The sequence below is a fragment of the Crinia signifera genome, chromosome 6 (genome assembly GCF_055691185.1).
Source record: "Crinia signifera chromosome 6, ASM5569118v1, whole genome shotgun sequence".
Classification (NCBI taxonomy): Eukaryota; Metazoa; Chordata; class Amphibia; order Anura; family Myobatrachidae; genus Crinia; species Crinia signifera.
The window spans coordinates 109,040,859-109,061,683 of record NC_139222.1 but is presented as its reverse complement, the minus strand read 5'-3'; the positions used below and the strand labels follow the sequence as shown (position 1 = coordinate 109,061,683).

At 42.7% G+C, this 20,825-nt stretch overlaps 1 long non-coding RNA gene across 2 annotated transcripts in view; it reads left to right on the top strand.

Annotated features, from left to right (window-relative positions):
- Positions 1-20,391, top strand: part of LOC146007979 (uncharacterized) — a 44,149-nt gene extending 23,758 nt beyond the window's left edge. The window contains exon 5 of one of the 2 annotated variants that reach the window (XR_014444437.1): positions 18,495-20,391. This is a non-coding gene — a long non-coding RNA (uncharacterized LOC146007979). Of the gene's footprint in view, positions 1-16,158 lie in introns of both variants that reach the window. The other variant, XR_014444438.1, reaches the window with a different exon arrangement.
- Positions 20,392-20,825: the final 434 nt, after the last annotated feature.

The window sequence follows — 20,825 nt, the reverse complement described above, 5'->3', positions numbered from 1 at the left end:
GTAAGGGTTGCTGTGGTTCTAGGTGTCATGTCAATGACTTCTTGCTTGCTTGCTTACTATTTGCTAAGCTGCAGAAGCCAAGCCCTAATATACTGTAGCGTGTTTGCCATGATAAAACCGCAGGTTTCTTTTTATTTATTTATTTATTTTTATGTATTTTCTTTCCACCCTCTAAAGGCCTTTCCTATTCTCAATTATAATAATTGTCAGGCTCAGGTGGAGACCTCAACCAGGGCTGCCGAGAGGGGGGGGTGGTAGTAATTAGCCGGGCTTGCTGGAGGAGCCCGGTGGGGGCCCTGGTCTGGCCCCCCTCCGTCCCTCCCAGGCAGCAGCAGCACACACCTATACAGCAGGCTCAGCATGAGCGTCTCATTGACATGCTGTAGGTGTGTGCTGCTGCTGCTGAGGGGGGGACGGACAATAAGCCCCCCCTCCCCCCCTCGACTTTAGAGTGCTTTTTTCACCCCCTATAAACATTTTGGGTGTGTGGCCTAATCACAGGGTGACCATGCCTCCTGACATTGCCAAAATTTTACAGATACCTCTCGGCAGCCCAGACCTCAACAACATGACTACATACTCTTGGAGAAAGAGCGCTATGTAAATAAAATTATTAATATTATTTCATTGATAGGCTGATATGATTGAAAACACCAGTACACTGGATCCATGCTACAAATACCCCTTTCACTCTCGCAGAGCTGGGTCATACCCGGGAATGTGTTAACGGAAGCTTCCCGGGACTCTACCCGGGAATGTAGCATTTCACACTGCACTCAGACCTGGGATCGACCCGGGACAGCCCCATTCACACTGATCCCGGGAAATCCCTGCAAATACATATGCATTCATTAGAAATGGACTCCAGGGCTCTGAAAGATGACATCAGCATTTGTGAGCCCAAGAAAGCTCCAAGCAGCAGCTTTTTTAAAGTCCCGTGTACCCAATCCCATACCATTCACACCGACCGCATCCCGGGTTGATTACGGAATCTACCCAGGTCAGGACCTGGGTAGCAATCCCGGGATGTTCATCCCGGGATATTCTTTCAAGACCCTTTCACACTGAGCTAAATCCCGGGTTGATGTGCGTTCATGTGCAAAAACCCGGGATATTTTTGCAGGTGTGAAAGGGGTAAAACTGAAGCCAATATAATGCAGAGTAATGATGTTTTAATAAGTCTCCATGGAAGATTTTTATCTCAAGGATTCTCTTCTGTTAGTTACATTTATAGCATATTATTGGTAATGTAACTGTCTTTACTCCTTTGTGTTATATTCTAGTGGAATCTCTGGTATCTGCCAAAAAAGAGGTAGACCTCCTGAACGACGTAGACAAGTCGTCGGCCAGTGTTTCTACCATGAAACCGATGCCAATAAAAGCCCTGAAAAACACTGGATGATTAATTGAGCGATATATCTCATATTATCCCTTGTGAGCGATATCGCTCATTATATCACCCATTGTGTATGCTCCTACCGATGGATGATGTGCGCTCCCACAGGTCGCTAACAGTCAAGGGAGTGGATCCTTAATGAGGCAGCATCGAGCTTTTTTGTGATGGCTGGGATGCTAATCGCATCCCCATATATAAACTATAAAAATGCATGTTTTAATCTTTTTTATTTTGCTTGAAAATCACTTTTGGGGGTTGAAATAAGGCCCGATTTAGGTTTAGTTGCAGTTTTGCTAAAAAGCAACTGCTTTCTCTCGCATGCTGGGGGGTCACCCCCCACAGGGCAAAGCTACCCAGCATGTAAAGTAGTGGCTTCCGATGCGATGGCAATCTAATTGCAGAAATGAATGCAACCGCTACCATAAGGGTAGCCCCCTGCCGGCAGATGCACCACCGCCATTTTTTTGCTCACATCTTTACATCATGCAGCCACCCCAAACCGCATTGAAAACTCCCGGCATGCCTGCACTTTCCAGACCCCGTACCCATAACGCAGTGTCACCTCCCCTGCTGACAAACAGAATGCAATTGCAGTCTACTGCAGAACTAGATGAATTTGCCCCAATAACTAATTTATGGTAACTTTTAGTATAGTGGTGTATCATTCCACATCCCCATTTACACTGTAGTAAAATCACACAGACTGAAGTCAATGGCAGAAGCCTCCAGTGAAATACAACCTTCAGTATTAAATCACCTCCTCATTGTATATGCTACAGGACTGCGCTTAGCATAAGCATCTGGAATAAAAACATAATCTCAAGCAAAAGGATTTTTACACATGCCAAGGTTTCCTATTTTGCTGTTCAAAGACCAGTTACATGAGATTTACAGCTGTTTTAAAGCCGTAGAGTCTTAGAGAAGCTACCAATTATGTCACAGAGGGAGCCTGGGAGCCAGAAGCATCTTTTCCAATGAAATGGACTGCATATCTTTCCCAGATCAAAGCCAACACAGACATAAGGTGGGAATGATGTCTATCAGACAGTGTTCTGGTGAATAATGTCATTACAGACACAAGCTTTGTATAAACTGGACATGCCTTTGATTAGGCTTTTAAAGCCCATTAAATAAAAAGCATCAGATTGTTTGTTTTTTCAGGGAAGATATGAATTTGAATGTATGTGACTTCTCCTGCTGGTCTCATAAACTGTTATGAACTTTTGCAAGATGCTAACGTTTGATAGATCAAACCAAAGCTTTCAGACAATAGGAAAGTATTGGATAAAGTTGTTGTTAGTGCATGGGCTGTAATACACATACTTAAATATCCTTCTTCATTTATTTTTGACATGTGCTAAAAAACTGGAAGGATTATGTACAATATTGATAGTTGTACATTTATATAGTATTGATCAATATGTTTTCATTGTAATCAGTTACAAGGCAGTACGGATGGTGTAATGGTTAGCATTACTGCCTCACAGCGCTGAGGTCATGGGTTCGATTCCCACCATGGCTCTAACTGTGCGGAGTTTGTATATTCTCCCCGTGCTTGCGTGGGTTTACTCCGGGTGCTCCGGTTTCCTCCCACAATACCAAAAAATATACTGGTAGGTTAATTGGCTTCCAACAAAATTAACCCTATAATGTCTGTGTGTGCGTGTGCATGTGGTAGGGAATATAGATTGTAAGCTCCACTGGTGCAGGGACTGATGTGAATGTTCAACTATACTCTGTAAAGCGCTGCGGAATATGTGTGCGCTATATAAGAAACTGTTAATAAATAAATAAATAAATAAGGACGCTTAATAAGGAATGTTATGGTAATACATTACAAGACATGGCACACAGTTTCCACCTCCACTGTGAAGGGCTGGGAGAGCAGATAAGGACTTATGATAGTCGCTCTGACTGCAGTTCAAGGCAGTCATGCCTTGTGTTTCATACACCCCCCTCCCTGCTCTCCATTCTCCCATGCACCAAGTTTTGTGCCTGTCTGTTTTTATCAGGGTACAGGCAGTCTGGAGCCAGAGTCTTGCCTGGTGATGACAGACAAGCTGTGAGAATCTTTCTCCAGGTACTACGACCAACCTCTTTCCTGTAAGCATGCCCAGATAACAGCTGATGTCACGGCAGTGCTGGAAAATCTCCTCACCATAAGTGCAAGGAGGAGGTGATGCCTAGAGACCCCTGTCCATCAAGATGCATCTTCCAATCTATAATGAACAGTGAGCCCAATCCAACAGCAAGGGAACATGTTGTATGATGCTGCTGAACACTCTCATTCTGAACCAATCATTTATCACTGTAAACACGTGAAATCTTAAGTAAACTCACCCACATATTATGAAGTGATAGGATAAGGTAAAACATTTTAATAGTGTACGTACTCTTGTTTTTATTCATCAATCATTTTTTATGACAGGCTTTGAAACTAGCGTCTTCCACTACAAGTAAAGGATAGGAAATATCTGTCCTTTTTACATCATGCATCATTAAAAAAAATATGAGTGGAGCAGACAATCTGCTTTTTTTCACAAAAAATGTTTTTCAGCCAGAAATTCCTAGACACTTCCTAGCAGACACAGACTAAGGGAAGGCAATTGTAGCGATATGCTAGTTAGGAGGAGTTAGCAGGAGGCTGGAAAGACAGGAGGTTTGCTTGATGGAGCAGAAGGCTGGAGTGTCATGAAACGGGATGCAGTCAAAATCCCGACGGGCAAAATACCGACAGCCATTGACCGACGGTCAAAATCCCGACAAGGTCAAAATACCGACATGGTCAAAATACCGACATTTCAAATCCTGACAAGGTCAAAATCCCAACAAGGTCAAAATACCAACATGGTCAAAATACCAACATTTCAAATCCTGACAACGTCAAAATACCGACATATAGAATGTAGACAGGTGAAAAAGTCAACATGACTTTCGGTCGTTGGGTTTCGAGGTCGACTGTTTTTTTCACTGTTTTTTGACCCAACATGTGCCGACAGGTGGCATTTCATGCCCTACCATCCACTATGGCTTGGTGGGAGAATATAATAGTGTGCCGAGCGCAGTGAGGAACCTTGCCCGAAGCATAGCAAAGCGAGCAATGTGAGGGGCTGCGGTTGACTTCCAACTGTGTCCTTGTCGACATTCGGGTAAAAAAAACTGTGAAAAAACCCATGTCGACCTTGCGACCTGTCAACCGAAAGTCATGTTGACTTTTTCTCCTGTCTACATTCTATATGTCGGTATTTTGACCTTGTAGGGATTTTAAATGTCGTATTTTGACCTTGTCTGGATTTTAAATGTTGGTATTTTGACCATGTTGGGATTTTGACCTTGTCGGGATTTTGACCTTGTCGGGATTTTGACCGTTGGTCAATAGCTGTTGGTATTTTGACCGTTGGGATTTCATACCGAATGCCATGAAACAGGAGGCTGGAGTGATACAGCAGGCTGGAGTGTCACAAGGTGCAGGAGGCTGGAAAAGCAAGGCTAAAGGTGAGGGGGCATGATGCTGGAATGATGAGAAAATTGGCTGGAGTGTCACAAGGTGCAGGAAGCTGGAAAAGCAAGGCAAAAAGTGAGGGGGCAGGATGCTGGAATGATGAGGAAATTGGCTGGAGTGACAGATGTGCTGCAGTGATATGAGCAGGAGTCTGAAAAGGCAAAGGGTTGGATGCTGAAGTGATATGTTGCAGGACTGGAGGATGGAAAGACAGGAGATTGGAGTGATGGGATAGAAGGCTAGAAAGACAGGAGATTGGAGTGACAGGGACAGGAGACTGGAAAGACAGGAGATTGCAGTGACAGGAGACAGAAGGTTGGAAAGACAGGAGATTGGAGTGACAGGGACAGGAGACTGGAAAGACAGGAGATTGCAGTGACAGGAGACAGAAGGTTGGAAAGACAGGAGATTGGAGTGACGGGGACAAAAGACTGGCATGACAGTAGTGAAGGCCAATTGTAGACCATGGGGAACCCTGGGTAAAAACCCCACTGTAAATTAACATTTAAGGACATTTGGCCCTCATTCTGGTTGACTCAGTTAACTGCAAATTACTTTCAATCTCTCAACAATGCTCATCAATCCTATGTAGCTATGCTTAATAAATACATAAATAAATAAAATAATTATTATCATGTAAATATTGTCTCCATAGTAAATGCATATTTAACCCTTTCATATTGGAGTGACAGGGGATAGAAGACTGGAAATACAGGCGATTGGAGTGACGGCATAGAAGGCTGGAAAGTCAGGAGATTGGGGTGAAAGAGTACATGAGGATGGAAAAACAGTACATTGGAGTGACAGGAGACAGGAGGAAGGAAAGTCAGGAGATTGGAGTGAGTGACGGGACAGAAGGATGGAAAGACAGGAGATTGGAGTGACAGGAGATTAAAGCCTGTAAAGACAGGAGATTGGAGTGACAGGGAATAGAAGGGTGGAAAGACAGGAGATTGGTGACAGGCATCAGGAGGCTGGAAAGACAGGATTTTGGAGTGACAGGGGACAGGAGGCTGGAAAGACCCAAGATTGAAGTGACAGTCTATAGAAGGCTGGAAAGACAGGAGATTGGAGTGACAGTGTACAGGACTCGAGGCTGGAAAGACAGGTGGTTGCAGTGACATGGGACAGAAGGCTGGAAAGACAGGAGATTGGAGTGACGGGGACAGGATACTGGAAAGACAGGAGATTGCAGTAGCATTAGACAGAAGGTTGGAAAGACAGGAGATTGGAGTGACGGGGACAAAAGACTGGCTTGACAGATGTAGTCAAGGCCTATCGTAGACCACGGGGAACCCTGGGTAAAAATTTGGCACACCCCATTGTAAATTAACATTTAAGGACATTTGCCCCTCATTCTGGTAGACTCAGTAAACTGCAAATTACTTTCAATCTCTCAACAATGCCCATCAGTCCTATGCAGCTTTGCTTAATAAATACATCAATAAATAAAATAATTATTAGCAAGTAAATTTTGTCTCCATAGTAAATGCTTATTTAACCCTTTCAGTGCCAACATAGCTGTGAGAGATCCTCAAAATATCCGTTAAACATGAGAGCGCCCCTCACAGCGACAATTATTTAACTACACTTCAATTAATTGACTTAGCTGTATTTGTATTTATTAATACTAAACAAACAGTCGCTGTGAGCGATGTTGGCGTTTTTAGTGGATATTTTGAGGATCACTCACAGCAATGTTGGCGATCAAAGGGTTAAATTGTATTACATGTAGCCATAAGCACAGTGGTAGCCAAGAGGGTTAGAATACTTACCTCGAAGATGTCAGGATTCTGCGCTTTGTGACGTCACTGTCGGTCTTGCAATAAGAAACCCTCCTCAACCTTCACGTAACTTGAATTTGGTTTGTTGCAAGACTCACAGTTGAGATTATGGTTCCTGAGAACAAGACTTGAGAAACATTATTTTGCCCTCTCCACAGGGAAAGCTCAATCATGGTATATATCTTGTGATGCATGTATAACTTGTGTTTGTGCATATTACATATTGGAAACGTGATCAAGCTGAGATAGAGAGCTTACAATCCACTGTCAGGATGCGGTGCGTTGTTAACTTAAGTAGGGATGTTTCTGCCTGAGGGAATACTGGTTCATGATCAGAAAGTGCTGATGGCAGTTTCCTGTGGGAGGAGCGAAGTACGATGATCAATGGAAGGATGCATTGTAAAATCAATGTTCTGTATAATCAGGGCACTCCAAGGGTAAAGTCTAAAAAAGACGAAATAAAAAACACCTTTCGCTGCCTGAGAGCAGAGTGGGTTCCGGGCTGATTGCAGACACAGCAGGATCTAGCCTCTCTGGGCCAATGTGTACCAGACATAGAAAGCATTTTACAAATGTACATGTTAAACCTGTCTACACTGTGTACAGAAAGAGAAATCAGTGGGCTAGCTCATACACCTCTCACATGTGCTCTCTGGCACACAAGCGATACCCACAATCAGTATCGACAAACATATGGACCTGGGAAATTGAGATAACTGATTTGACTAACTATAAGAATGAGAGATTTATTCTTCCACCAGGAAATGGCTATTGTTAGACCATCACATTAACCATTTCACAGCTGGTGCAAGAATCAGGCATAGAATGATCATTGGCTGAGTGGCCGAATGATGGAAAGTAATTAAAGGGGGAGATGGATCCATCAGGGAAACTGCAGGGAAAGCACCAGGAAGATTTGTTGCTTGTATACACTGACGGCTTTATCTGATTCATTGTCCCAGGGTCTCACCACAGCACTAAATTAAATATGTTACTTATCTGCATTTTTAAAGCACTGCAATACATGAAATGAAAAGAAGCTGTGGTATAGAGAGTATTTGGTATTTACTAACAGCATAAACAGTTTGGCACATGCAATACATCGTAAGCGCATAGCTAGTACATAACAAAGAACATACCCTTCCTCTAGGCTGTAAAAAAGGCTCAGTGCAAACGTTTGTGGGTTTGCAGATCTGGCTGGAAAGAAATGCACTTGGCAGAAAGAGTAAAACCGTCCAACGTAGTAGTGAGTGTAGGACAGTGCAGTTCAATTAATTAAAGGAAGTTCAGATTAAGGGCCAGATTCTCTAAGCTTCAAAAGTGGTAAAATAGAGAGTGATAAACAGCCATCCAATCAGCTCCTGCCTGACATTTTTCAAACACAGCATGTGACATGGCAGGTAGGAGCTGATTGGCTGGCTGTTTATCACTCTGGATTTTATCACTTTTGAAGCTTAGAGAATCTGTCCCTAAGCATGAAATTGTGCACCTGAAAGAATTACTATGGGACAGTGCAATAATACAGTAAGTTCAAATAGTTCATGTAGATTTTGTACTCATTAACAACTGAGCCTTACATCTTATTGGCTCTGCCCCAAAGTCTTCCATACTTCTTATCATTTCTGTGCAGGTTAGCCTCATGTTTGTCTTAAATGAATCATTAGATTGAGAGAACATTATGCCTAATTCAGATGCTCCTCCACCCCCATCCACATCTCAGTTTATCCCATTGAGACTGTTCTTTGTACATACATATATACACTTGTGTAACTTTTTGTTTCATTGGGTGACGTTCCTCTAGAATAGAGCTTTACCATATCATTTGTACCAGGGAGGTATACTGCCTGTATGGGAAATTTGAGGTCTGGTCAAAACCTATTGTGAGGAGAGAGATGCTCTGCAGCGCCTGTTAAATATGTGCTGACCCCCTAAATACATAAAAATTGGAAGATCTGACACTGAGCTTGCAGAATATCACATCACATTACTATATTATTACAGAACGTCCCATCCACATTCAGCCTTTATTCTTACTTATCTGCAAGATGCCTGCATTATAGAATGCAGTCAAAATCATTTATACCCAACTGCAAAGCACCATGTACTGCTACAATCTATAGTGTCTCAAGCTAAATCTAAGCATCCAACCAAATATGGAATATACAAAGCAAATGAAAGCATGTATGAGAAATAATTCTGTTAAAACATCAGAATATTAATAGAATTCTGGGAATGGGTAACTGCAAGCGTACCCTCACTCACGATAAAAAAAAGATGGTGCACATAAAGGTATCTTTTATAGGTTCACCACCGGTGTAACTTCAAAGGTAGAGGATGCGTACCATACTCACAAGTGAATGTGTAACTACAGACGCATCTAGGTATCTTTATATTGTTGAGGGGGGCTCCTTTCATGGAGGATGTCAACTCCCATCTTGTGGCTGGGGTATTGGCCTTATACCCCAGACCGTCACCGTAAACAAGCAGTAATCCCAGTGAAAGAACAGCAAGTGCGCTCCTCTCCTACCAACGCGTTTCAACAGGTTATCCTGTTGAAACGCGTTGGAAGGAGATGAGCGCAATATGTCTGTCTCCCCTTCCTACTAGATTGTAAGCTCCTCCGAGCAGGGCCCTCTTCCCTCCTGTTGTCAAAGCCCACTTCTCTTCACATTTCACTCACAGCTCTCCTATACTCAAACACTCAGTGACCATCTTCGTCCGCATACTCATCTCCATCATTGGCCTCAAGCCTCTAGTTGTATGTTGATTGAGTCCTCACTACTTATATTTAAGCTGTAATGTGTATTGAACTGTGGTGCTCTTTATTTGTACTCTATTTTTGTTATTTATTCAATGTTATTCCAAGTTTTGTCTCCCTGTACTGTTCCTTTGTACGGTGCTGCGAAACAATTGTGGCGCCTTATAAATAATAATAATAATAAATAAATAACGATGCACAGTCATAATTCTGCACAACAGTGTTGAATTTGACTAGTTTAATATATGGATTCTGTTTCCGGTGGACATTACTCTGCATCACTGATTGAAGCCTATAATTTGCAGCGGACGGGGACCAGGGCTCAGACTTAATCTCTCAAGGCACCGTACTCCAACAATGATTGATAAGCTTAGAATACAAGTGTGGATATATTATCCCCTCCATAAAACCAATTACTATTTTGATGATGACAATCAATTAATCGTCTTCTCCATGGAATTCCCCTATTTATATTGTGTATGGAGCTAGCTTTGAACACATCTCTTACTATTATCCAAAACTTTTATTATACTTGTATAGTCGGCGTGACGCTCACAAAGGGCGGCTGCATTGGAGACGGGCAGGGGGCATTCGCTGCATTTCCTGGGCGTACACAAGAATATGCTGGGTGCGCCCAGGGAAAACGCTGCGAACACAGCTGGGCATCTGTCTCCTGGGGGTGGGTGGCTGACATAACAGGGAGTCAGTCGCCTGCCCAGTTCTTGGACCCGGATGTCCCAGCCTAGACTGACTTAGATTTGCGAGCAGGGTAGAAATCATTCGATGGTTGCCGACCATCGAATGATTTTGGCCCTGCACGCTTCCCTGCGAATGGATGTTTATGGAAAACATCCATCCACAAAGCGGTGGGGATATTCGCTGGGTGGCGGGAGGTGGGCATTTGCACGCCCGCCGGGCAGCATTTGAAGGTTCGCTAAGCAAAATACCGCTGCTTAGCAAGCTCACCAGAATAATCCCCTAAGTGACAACAATAAGTAGCTGTAAAAAGTCTTAGGTTGACGCATGAAATAGGTTGACATGGCTAAAATTGACAGGGTCGGAAGGTTGATGCAAGCATTAGGTTATCAATGGGAAGGTGAACAGTCAAAAGGTCGACATGAGTTTTTCACATTTTTTTGTCCTGAATTTCGACGTGAGTCAACATGGACATGGTATCACTGTACTTCGTCCCCTCGCCATGCTGCGGGCAGGGGGCCTCACTGAGCTCGCCACACTATTATATTTCCCCTACATGCACTAGTGGATGGTAGGGAGTGAGATGCTTTCCTTGTTGGCTCAAAGTCGGTATCTCAAAAAAAGTGAAAAACTCATGTCGACCTTTTCACTGTCAGTGTCGAGCTTCCCATTGACTTCCTAATGTTTGTGTCAACCTTCTGACCCTGTCGACCTTAGCCATGTCAACCTATTTCATGTGTCAACCTAAGCCCTGTCAACGTTTAGTGGTCGACTTAATGTATGTCGACCTTCATAGTGTCGACCTAGTGACCATATTCAGTTACTTTGGGGGGAATTTACTAATATGAAAAACCGAGTTTTTTGTATTAGTATTTCCCCTACGACTGCATACGACTGTTTGAGTCGTAAGCAAAGTCGTGTTCCGGAGGGGGATTTACAAAGCAGTCATATACGACTGCTTTGTAACCCTCCGATGTCATAGGAATTCGTATTAGCAGCCGTATATACGGCCGCTAATACAAATTATTTGTAGGCAGTCTGCACGGATCTTGAAAAAAGGGGTTTGTTGGATGTGGGATATGGCGCTACACCGGGTCAAGCACGATATTCGAGTGGGGATACTTAGCTTAGGTGTTTCTGGGTTCTCTTTTTCTCCCTCTTGATTTTTCCTTCGCGTATTTTCTCGTCAGATTTTTCAGGAGAAAAACAGAAGGAATAAAAATATTTAGGGTTTGAGCGGGGATGGAATTTTGTTTCCAAAATACTATTGTTCTTGTCCCAGTTTTCTGATATTTCTCACCTCACTTACATATGTATGTAGTGAGGGTAAGCTTATCTGGGTTTCTTTTTGTTGGGTGGTGATTAGTGAGAGGCGTACCTCACTTACACGTTTCTGCACATGAACACTCTCATCAAGGTATCTTTATCAAGTAAGCTGCGTACCAGTACTCACGAGTACTCCTGCCGACGCGTTTCGAGATGTGCATCTCTTTGTCAATGCCTTGACAAAGAGATGCACATCTCGAAACGCGTCGGCAGGAGGACTTGCTTTTGAGTTGACCTTGGATTCTAACTCTCTGCTGGAAGCTCTTTTGAGGAACCTGATTTCCCCCTGAGAAAAAGAAGTCAGCCTGGACTAATTAAAGATACCTTGATGCACGTGTACACACACTATCAATCGTGAGTACTGGTACGCAGCTTACTTGATAAAGATACCTTGATGAGAGTGTTCATGTGCAGAAACGTGTAAGTGAGGTACGCCTCTCACTAATCACCACCCAACAAAAAGAAACCCAGATAAGCTTACCCTCACTACATACATATGTAAGTGAGGTGAGAAATATCAGAAAACTGGGACAAGAACAATAGTATTTTGGAAACAAAATTCCATCCCCGCTCAAACCCTAAATATTTTTATTCCTTCTGTTTTTCTCCTGAAAAATCTGACGAGAAAATACGCGAAGGAAAAATCAAGAGGGAGAAAAAGAGAACCCAGAAACACCTAAGCTAAGTATCCCCACTCGAATATCGTGCTTGACCCGGTGTAGCGCCATATCCCACATCCAACAAACCCCTTTTTTCAAGATTACTACTCGGGGTACCTAGGAATAACCCCACAGGGTGTAGGACAGGCAGCAAAACAGCGAGAATTACAGCGCCCAGGCGATTGTCTTACCAATTACTTGTCACTAGTCTGCACGGATCAGTCAGATCCGTGCAGGCTGCAAGGTGTAAAAAAAAATTAAATAAATAAATTTTTTTAAAAAAAAACGGCGTGGGGTCCCCCCCACAGCCGAAACCAGCACCAGGCTGACAGAGCCTGGAGCCGGTAATTAAAAATCAGGGAACCCGACAAATAGGAGTTCCCTGATTTTTAACAACCAGCCCCAGGCTCCTGCTCTGGGGCTGGTTCCCAAAATATGGGGGACAAAATGACTAGGGGTCCCCCGTATTTTAAGAACCAGCCCCAGGCAAAACCAGCCAGCAGGGTAATGCCACAGCCGGGGGGGGAAACTTTTTATGGAAGACCCCCCGGCCAAAGCATTAACCCTACCAACCAGTCAGCCTGGCCAGGGGCCCTGGGGGAGTGGGGACCCCCCCAATAAAGGGGTCCCCCCCCTCCAGGACTTACCTGACCAGGCTGAAGCCTGGTGCTGTCCTCGATGCCCCTGGGCGGTGGGCATCGAGCTGATAGTGGTGTAAAAAATAGAACAAACTATTGTTTTTTACTGTGGCACTACAAGTGCCAGCAAGCTGGGACTTGGAGAACCACAAGTCCCAGCCTGCTGGGCATTAAAGGGCCCGCTGGGTCTTGTAGTGCCACAGTAAAAAAAATAGTTAAATAAAACACACTGACACCCATTTTAAATAAAAGTTTAATACACACATTACACACATACTGATACTAACCTATCTTGATCCCGTTGGTAGGTCGCTGGCTCCGGTGTCGGCGGCTCCGTGTCGGCGGCTCCGTGTCGGCGGCTCCGGGGTTGGCGTCCTGTCCGAGGATAATCCATGTTGGACCTGTGGAAGGAAATCCTACTCACCCAGGTCCTCCATGGATGGTCTTCTTTCTTCATCTGTCGACATCCAGGTCTTCTGGCAGCTGCTGACAACTTCCAGCAGCTGCCGGCATCTCCCGCGACGCTCCCCGGCTTTCAGAGCCGGAGAGATCCTTCCTCTTCGGCGTCTGGGCTCAGAATGAATTCTGGCCAATCAGGAGCCGCCTAGCGGCCAATCAGGAAAGACCTTTCCTGATTGGCCGCTAGGCGGCTAGGCGGCTCCTGATTAAACTTTTATTTAAAATGGGTGTCAGTGTGTTTTATTTAACTATTTTTTTTACTGTGGCACTACAAGACCCAGCGGGCCCTTTAATGCCCAGCAGGCTGGGACTTGTGGTTCTCCAAGTCCCAGCTTGCTGGGGAGGCTTGCTGGCACTTGTAGTGCCACAGTAAAAAACAATAGTTTGTTCTATTTTTTACACCACTATCAGCTCGATGCCCACCATCCAGGGGCATCGAGGACAGCACCAGGCTTCAGCCTGGTCAGGTAAGTCCTGGAGGGGGGAGACCCCTTTATTGGGGGGGGTCCCCACTCCCCCAGGGCCCCTGGCCAGGCTGACTGGTCGGTAGGGTTAATGCTTTGGCCGGGGGGACTTACATAAAAAGTCTCCCCCCGGCTGTGGCATTACCCTGCTGGCTGGTTTTGCCTGGGGCTGGTTCTTAAAATACGGGGGACCCCTAGTCATTTTGTCCCCCGTATTTTGGGAACCAGCCTCAGAGCAGGAGCCTGGGGCAGGTTGTTAAAAATCAGGGAACCCATATTTGTCGGGTTCCCTGATTTTTAATTACCGGCCCCGGCTCCTTCAGCCTGGTGCTGGTTTCGGCTGTGGGGGGGACCCCACGCCGGTTTTTTATTTATTTAATTTTTCGATTTTTTTACACTGAAGCCTGCACGGATCTGACTGATCCGTGCAGGCTTAAAGCAAATAGAACAGGAAAATGGTGTTCTATTTTCCTGTCGTATTTGCATGCCTGTTTTACACCACTAAGCAGCCGTATTATCAGTACGGCTGCTTAGTAAATCAGAAACCACCATTCTTTTGAATGGTGATTTCTGTCGTATCCTATCGATGGTGTAGACATTCGTATTTGTAAATACAAATACGAATGTTCCATCTTTAGGAATACGAATTGTTGTATTTTTGGGATTGTAAATCCCGAAAACACAAATTCGTAAAAAAAAGGTGTATTTCTCCCTACGAATACACCTTTTTTCTACGAATCCATTTTGGTAAATGTCCCCCTTTATCACTTATTGTTTGCTCCTGAGTTTTGTTCTAAGAAACAAATCAGACAAATTTGAGAGCTAATAAGATGAATTTAATGGATAAAATATTTGAATGCATCCAAAATTACACCTGCACTTAAGCAACAATAATTGGGTATTGTGCTACTTGTTTTAGATTAAGGCAGAATCATTAACTGTTTTATTTAAACACTTTTTCCCCCTATACTTGGCCAGATGTATTAAGCCTGGTGAAGAGATAAACTGGAGATAAAGTGGAAGGTGATAACACACCAGCCAATCACCTTCCAACTGTCATATTTCAAACACAGCTAATTGGCTGGTGCGTTATTTCCTTCCACTTTATCTCCACTTTATCGCTTCACCAGGCCTAATACATCTGCCCCAATGTAACCTGATTTTGACTTTTAAATGATCGCCTCTTTAAATCTATAACCTTGATCAATGATATAATACCATTTGACTGAACCCGCAATATATAAATTAGGAAAACCATTAAAATAAATGTTTTAAGAAAAATGAGATGTGTGTGAGCATGATTAGATGCAGGGAGATGCAGAGAAAATGGACTAGAAAATGTCCAAATTTTAGGTAGCGGAAATTGGTTATTCTCTAAATAACTAAGCTTTTTGCTAGATCCAGGAACATGCAGTAAGATTGGATGTGCTTAGAGCTGATGAACTATGGCGGTATGCACAAGTCTTATTGCATATATGTAAAAACAACCTTGCATATACAGATGCTCAGCACCAGACAAGTCCTTTAAAAATAACCATCTGGTAATGGTTTGCAGGGGCAAAATTATCAAAATATTGCGTCAAGATAATGATGTTAATATATGTTGCTGCAATATACCATCTGCATTTCATTAAAAGCATAAAAAAGTTATAAAAAAATTTGAATACAATAAATACATTTACTCCAGTGCTGGCTGATATAAATGACCCTTCATCTACCGAGCAGACAAATTTATGCAGCTGTAAATCCTTTCAGAGCGTTCTGCAATCCACCACTGCTGTGCACCTCTTTGGCCAGTAGAGAGCATTGTTGAGTAACTTAAACTGTATTATGGTGTCATTGGCTGGCAGCTCGATGATCTTTAGAGAATTAGAAAAGAGCTGGTTGGAGAGTCATTGAGTCCAGTGGAGCGGTGATGTGTCATTAAACCTCACAGAGGACCTGGCATCAGCACTTCACTGTTCTATGCATTGAAGGCTAATGAATACACTGCGGTCTGGATGATTTTTGCATCTGTATTCCTGGATGTCCACAGATTTAATCGCCCTTCAATTGACAAGAAAAACATACAATTTATTATATACTGATAAAATCCATCATATTTACAGAGAATGCAGCAACCTTGCAGGTTGCAAACTACAGCCAAACAAATGAATCTTAAGCTTCGAGCAACTTTTCAGTATTCATGATTAACAAATAAAAAGATTGCAGGTCTAATGCCACAAATATTGCACAATATGAGTTACCTTGGAAATATCATAAATATCACCAGTAACGATTCCACTAGCGTTATGTCCCTTCATGGATCTGTATACCCAACTCTGAGCTTTTGGTTCCATTCTGCAAATCTGAGCTGCAAAAACCATTGGATGTATGTGTGGGACTAGAGACACAGTCACAGTGAGGCAGTAAATTAACTCTTACCACTCTGCATTTTATAAATTCAAGCTACGTTGTATTATCTTTGTCATTGCAGCAAAACAGAAATCACCTCTCGCACAATTGGAGAATAAATCCATAAGCCCCTTTCTTACGTTGAAATTGTTGTTCAACTGTCAGCACTCAAAATATTTGGATCGTCTTCTATCCAATGAGAACACTGCATCCAATGAGAACACTGCCGTGGCAAAGCATTACATATCCGCATGCATATTTACATGAAAAAGCATTGCACCATATCCTTAGTATTGATACCTCTTGGAAATCTCAGCATCACAGAAATAAGTCATTGGTAAAGGTCTTCCTTCTGCTATTAATATAGAGATAATAATATAGCTCTATACAGCTGGTACATTGGTGCTGATTATGGCAGCATTTATTGACTGTATAAGCTACAGTGACCCTCGGAAATCAGCATTTGTATTGTCTGATACATACAAGTCAATAATGTGTAAACATTGATTTCCCTTTAATTGATTTCAGTTAATGTCTAAATGGAACTTTTGTGACATCCAAGAAAAAAGCAAGAAAACACACGTCACCATTGTAAACATCACAATTTTCATTTGTGTTTTCTTAGTAGTAACAAAGATTTCCAAAAGGTATATATTTTCTTAAGTTCTTCACTACATGTTTACCATTAGAGTATTGCAGTTTACATAAAGTATAATTACTAATTGTCAATATTGCAGGGTGCATCAGAACACAATATTAAAGGTTTTGTTCCATAGATAGTAATAATTTTATTTCTAGTCCGCTTTTGTCCATCAGGAGTCAAATGTAAAGTATAATGCAGGATGGTGCAGTCATTTTGGGTATAAAATTCCAAGAGTTACATATTCCTCCCATGTAAGGTACCAGGTGAGGCAGCCAACTTGGGCGCCCTGTATGTGATTACCCTGTATTGAGCAGACCACTCCTAGAGTAGAATACACAAAATATGTTGGTTGCAGCATTCTAGCGTTTGTAGTAGGGTCCTAACAACATCAGGCTACTGTATTTATACCAAGCAGTCATGCAGGGCACACTACAAAGGTTACACTGTGGGAGATACAAGGACCCAAGTTATATATATGGGAAAAATGAAAGCGAGGAATATGATCTACTTTACATCAGGCATTCCCAAACTGGCCCAATGCTATCTGTTCCTGAGCTTAGGTTACACAGTTAGTACCTCTGTACTGAAGCCTGGATACCACAAATACCTGCATTGCCAGGGCGCCCAATGATAGAGGCCAGAAATTCCTACTCTATATGAATAAATCAACATGTGGGGGTCTATGAGGGAGGAAAATATAAGAAAAATGAAAAGACAGTGGCATTAAAGGCAGTACTACAACAGTGGTGAGTTCAGTATAAAAGCAATGGAATTATATTGTGCTCAGGGAACCCATATGTAACGAAATCTAACCTGCAAAGTGTAGTTGGTGCCATGAGTGGCACAGCTATCAGGCAGTTTAAACTACTTTAACAGTGTTAGCAGTATAGCTTCATAAAGGTTGGTAAAGCTGAATGTTCCTGTGTCAGTATGCTGGCATTGGCACTTTTAGATATTGTAACCATGACCATACCAAGTGGTAGCTTTGATAAGTCATTTAATAAATAACTTCCAAAGTGTTGAATGGAGATAGTCATCACAACTGAAATACCCGCTATATGACAGCCTCAGTATAAGATGCTTAATGTATTTTGCTTTGCATTATCTATGAAAGAAGATGACTGTCAGTTATGTCAGTTATCTCAATCACTGGAAGCACAGGGATGGCAATTCATATCCATCAGTAATTTCCCATAAGATACACCCTTAATAAGTATTGGTATTAGACATATACACTTCCACAAGGAGGTAGGGTTGGTCCGGTATGTAGGAGGCATATTAACATTCATAATGTCGGCTGTATGGTGTTGGCCTAATAACCAACTAGTCATTGTCAATCTATTAATCCACCCCATTTCCACAGATCAGAAACACAAAAGCAGAATACATCTGCTACAACACTTTTGACAGCCTACCTCCGAATACCTTCTGAAGAAATGTTGGGAAGTAGAAAGTTTATTCCACCACCCATCTCTATTACACATCGTATAAATAACAGAAAATGGTGCATGGCTCCTTACACAATTTTTACCAGTAACATTGAAGCGGTAACATCATTATCATCATAAAATATGACATTAGAACTCATTGTGTGCACATAGATCCACATTCATTGTGTATTGTACCTTTATTGAATTTACGGTGTCTTAAGTAAATCGGAATATACTGTACGCACCAGTGTGTATTTATGAAAGCAGAAATTTATTATGTTCATTACACTCGCTAAACAACAATTTAATTACAAACTGGCTTGTTTTCCACTTATTTCACTGCAGAGCTGAGGAAAGCAGATTCCCGCACAGGACCTAAGGACAAATGAAGCATTAAAATGCTGACAATGAGAAGACAAAGACAAAGGTTTGGATACCTGGTAGCTCGGTACAGTTACTGGAAGAGAGAAGTGTTAGTTCACCAATGGGAATGGCAGTAATAATTAATTACTGAGAGAGCAGGACAGAGCTCAGCACAACAGCTATTGGTATAAGAGGAACCATTTCCGATCATTTTACTTATTAATATTTATACTTTTAACCATATATACTGTGAGTGTGTGTGTATATGTATACATATATATATACATATATATATATATATATGCAGACAAGGATGGACGGCACTCCGAGGAAATTTTCAAAGATTTTAATGGGGTGAGACAGAAACCAACGTTTCGGGGTGCAGTAACCCCTTTGTCAAGGTGCTCAAAAACAACAGTGCAAAATGAAATCATCTTACCTAAATAGGTGTGGAAGGACCCTCCTCCGTGTCTGTTCCCCGTTCGTCCGCACCAGCCTGAACGCCATAGGGCGGAAGTGCGTCCTGACCAGCCGGAGATTGTCAGCCGCTGTGTGTGTCTGACACGCAAGTGGAGCGCAAACTGCTGGTTGCCTTAGCAACCTTCCGGGAGGCTGTAACCCGTTGGATGGGCAGATCAGTATGACGCGGGCGGCACTGTAGGGAAAGAGTGGAGAAAGACGTCAACACTTGAAATCTAAAATGCATAATACAAAAACTGGTGCAGGTGAAAAATTGCAAGTGAAAAACTGGTGTACTGGTGTATATATATATATATATATATATATATATAATGCCCACATATAAGCACTCAGTGGAGACAGTAGTATACTTGCCTGGTGCTTTCAGTATATTCCATGGTGAGAGAGAAGCAGGAATACAAACACAGAAGTGACAGCGGTGCTCCAGACTTTGTAGAAAGAAATACGCTCACAAGATTGGTACATGCAAAGTTTCAGCACTTTATTAGTGTTTTTGTCAAACCATATACAGTATATAGGATCTCAGTTCCACTAAAAGAAAGCAAATAAAGTAAAAATGCAGTAATCAAAAAATACAGATACAAACCCGTAGTCAGCATTATAAATAAAGCATTTTGTTTCATAACCGTGATAAAAACTTTTTTTTTTACAAATACAGTAAAACAGTGTATTATACCACTTTCACACTGCCAAAACGTTTTAAAAATCTGTAAATATTAAATGGTATTTAAAACGGGTCTGAGCCTTCACATTGCAGTAGATTACCGTTTTTAAATACCGTTTAAGTACCATTCACATCAGTCAACCCGTTTAATCCCCTGAACACGTTTCAAAGCAGAATGCAGGGGACAGCCTATCACAGGTCTGTAATCTGTTGTTTTTACTAAATACTGTTTCAGAGCCATTCACACTGCATAAAAAACGGCTCTGAAACGTGTAGGACTCTGCTTTTTAAACGTTTTGAAATACCGGTTATCTTTAACCGGTAAATCAACTCTGGCGCTTTCCCACTGCAGCCTTAAACGTTTTGAAATGGGGAAAAAATGGCAATATACCATTTAACAAGTGCAGTGTAAAGGGGTATTAATGTAAGCACTTCTGGATTACTTTTGTTTTGTTATTGTCATTCTTATAGAGGGTACACTCGGTGAGATATGCTCTCTTTTTCTATTCAATTTTGCTTATTTTAGTTATGAAACTTATTTAGTTATGAAACTGCGAAGCAACGCAAGTGTAATAGCTGCCCACAAACGAACAGAGATACAGATGGAGCGCCTCTCGTTCAGTGCTGGGGCTCACCAGACTACTTCCTCTGGCGAGCAGGCGCTCCAACTGACTGGGACATGCGAGTGCCCACACGCACGTGCGTCCCAGTTACTGTGCAGGCTGGGACACGAATCCTGACCATCTCCGCATCAGGGAGACGGTTAGGAAGGGGGGGGGGCAGGGAGGTGGGGGACTGTGTTTGGAACCGGCGACGATGCGGCGGGGTGCTCCGGTTGAACGGGATGCGTTTGTGACCCATGCACACGCATCCCCTTCCGGCATCCCAACATGCTCAGCAACTGCATTCTCCTTTGCAACCACAACGCAGATGCAAGAAACTTTGACTTCCTGAATGCATCCATAGCCACTCACGGCATCAGTATCCTCCGGAGTCCAGGAGCGAGACTCCGGAGGATACTAATGTCCTGTTGCTCTGTTATTTGGCCTGAGGAAGGTCAGGTAAGGATCAAAATGTTGCGGGCTGCTATGCTATTACTGGTGCCTGTCCTTGTGTTTCCCTCCTATATCCCTATAGATTGTAAGCTTGCAGCAGGGCTCTCCTACCTC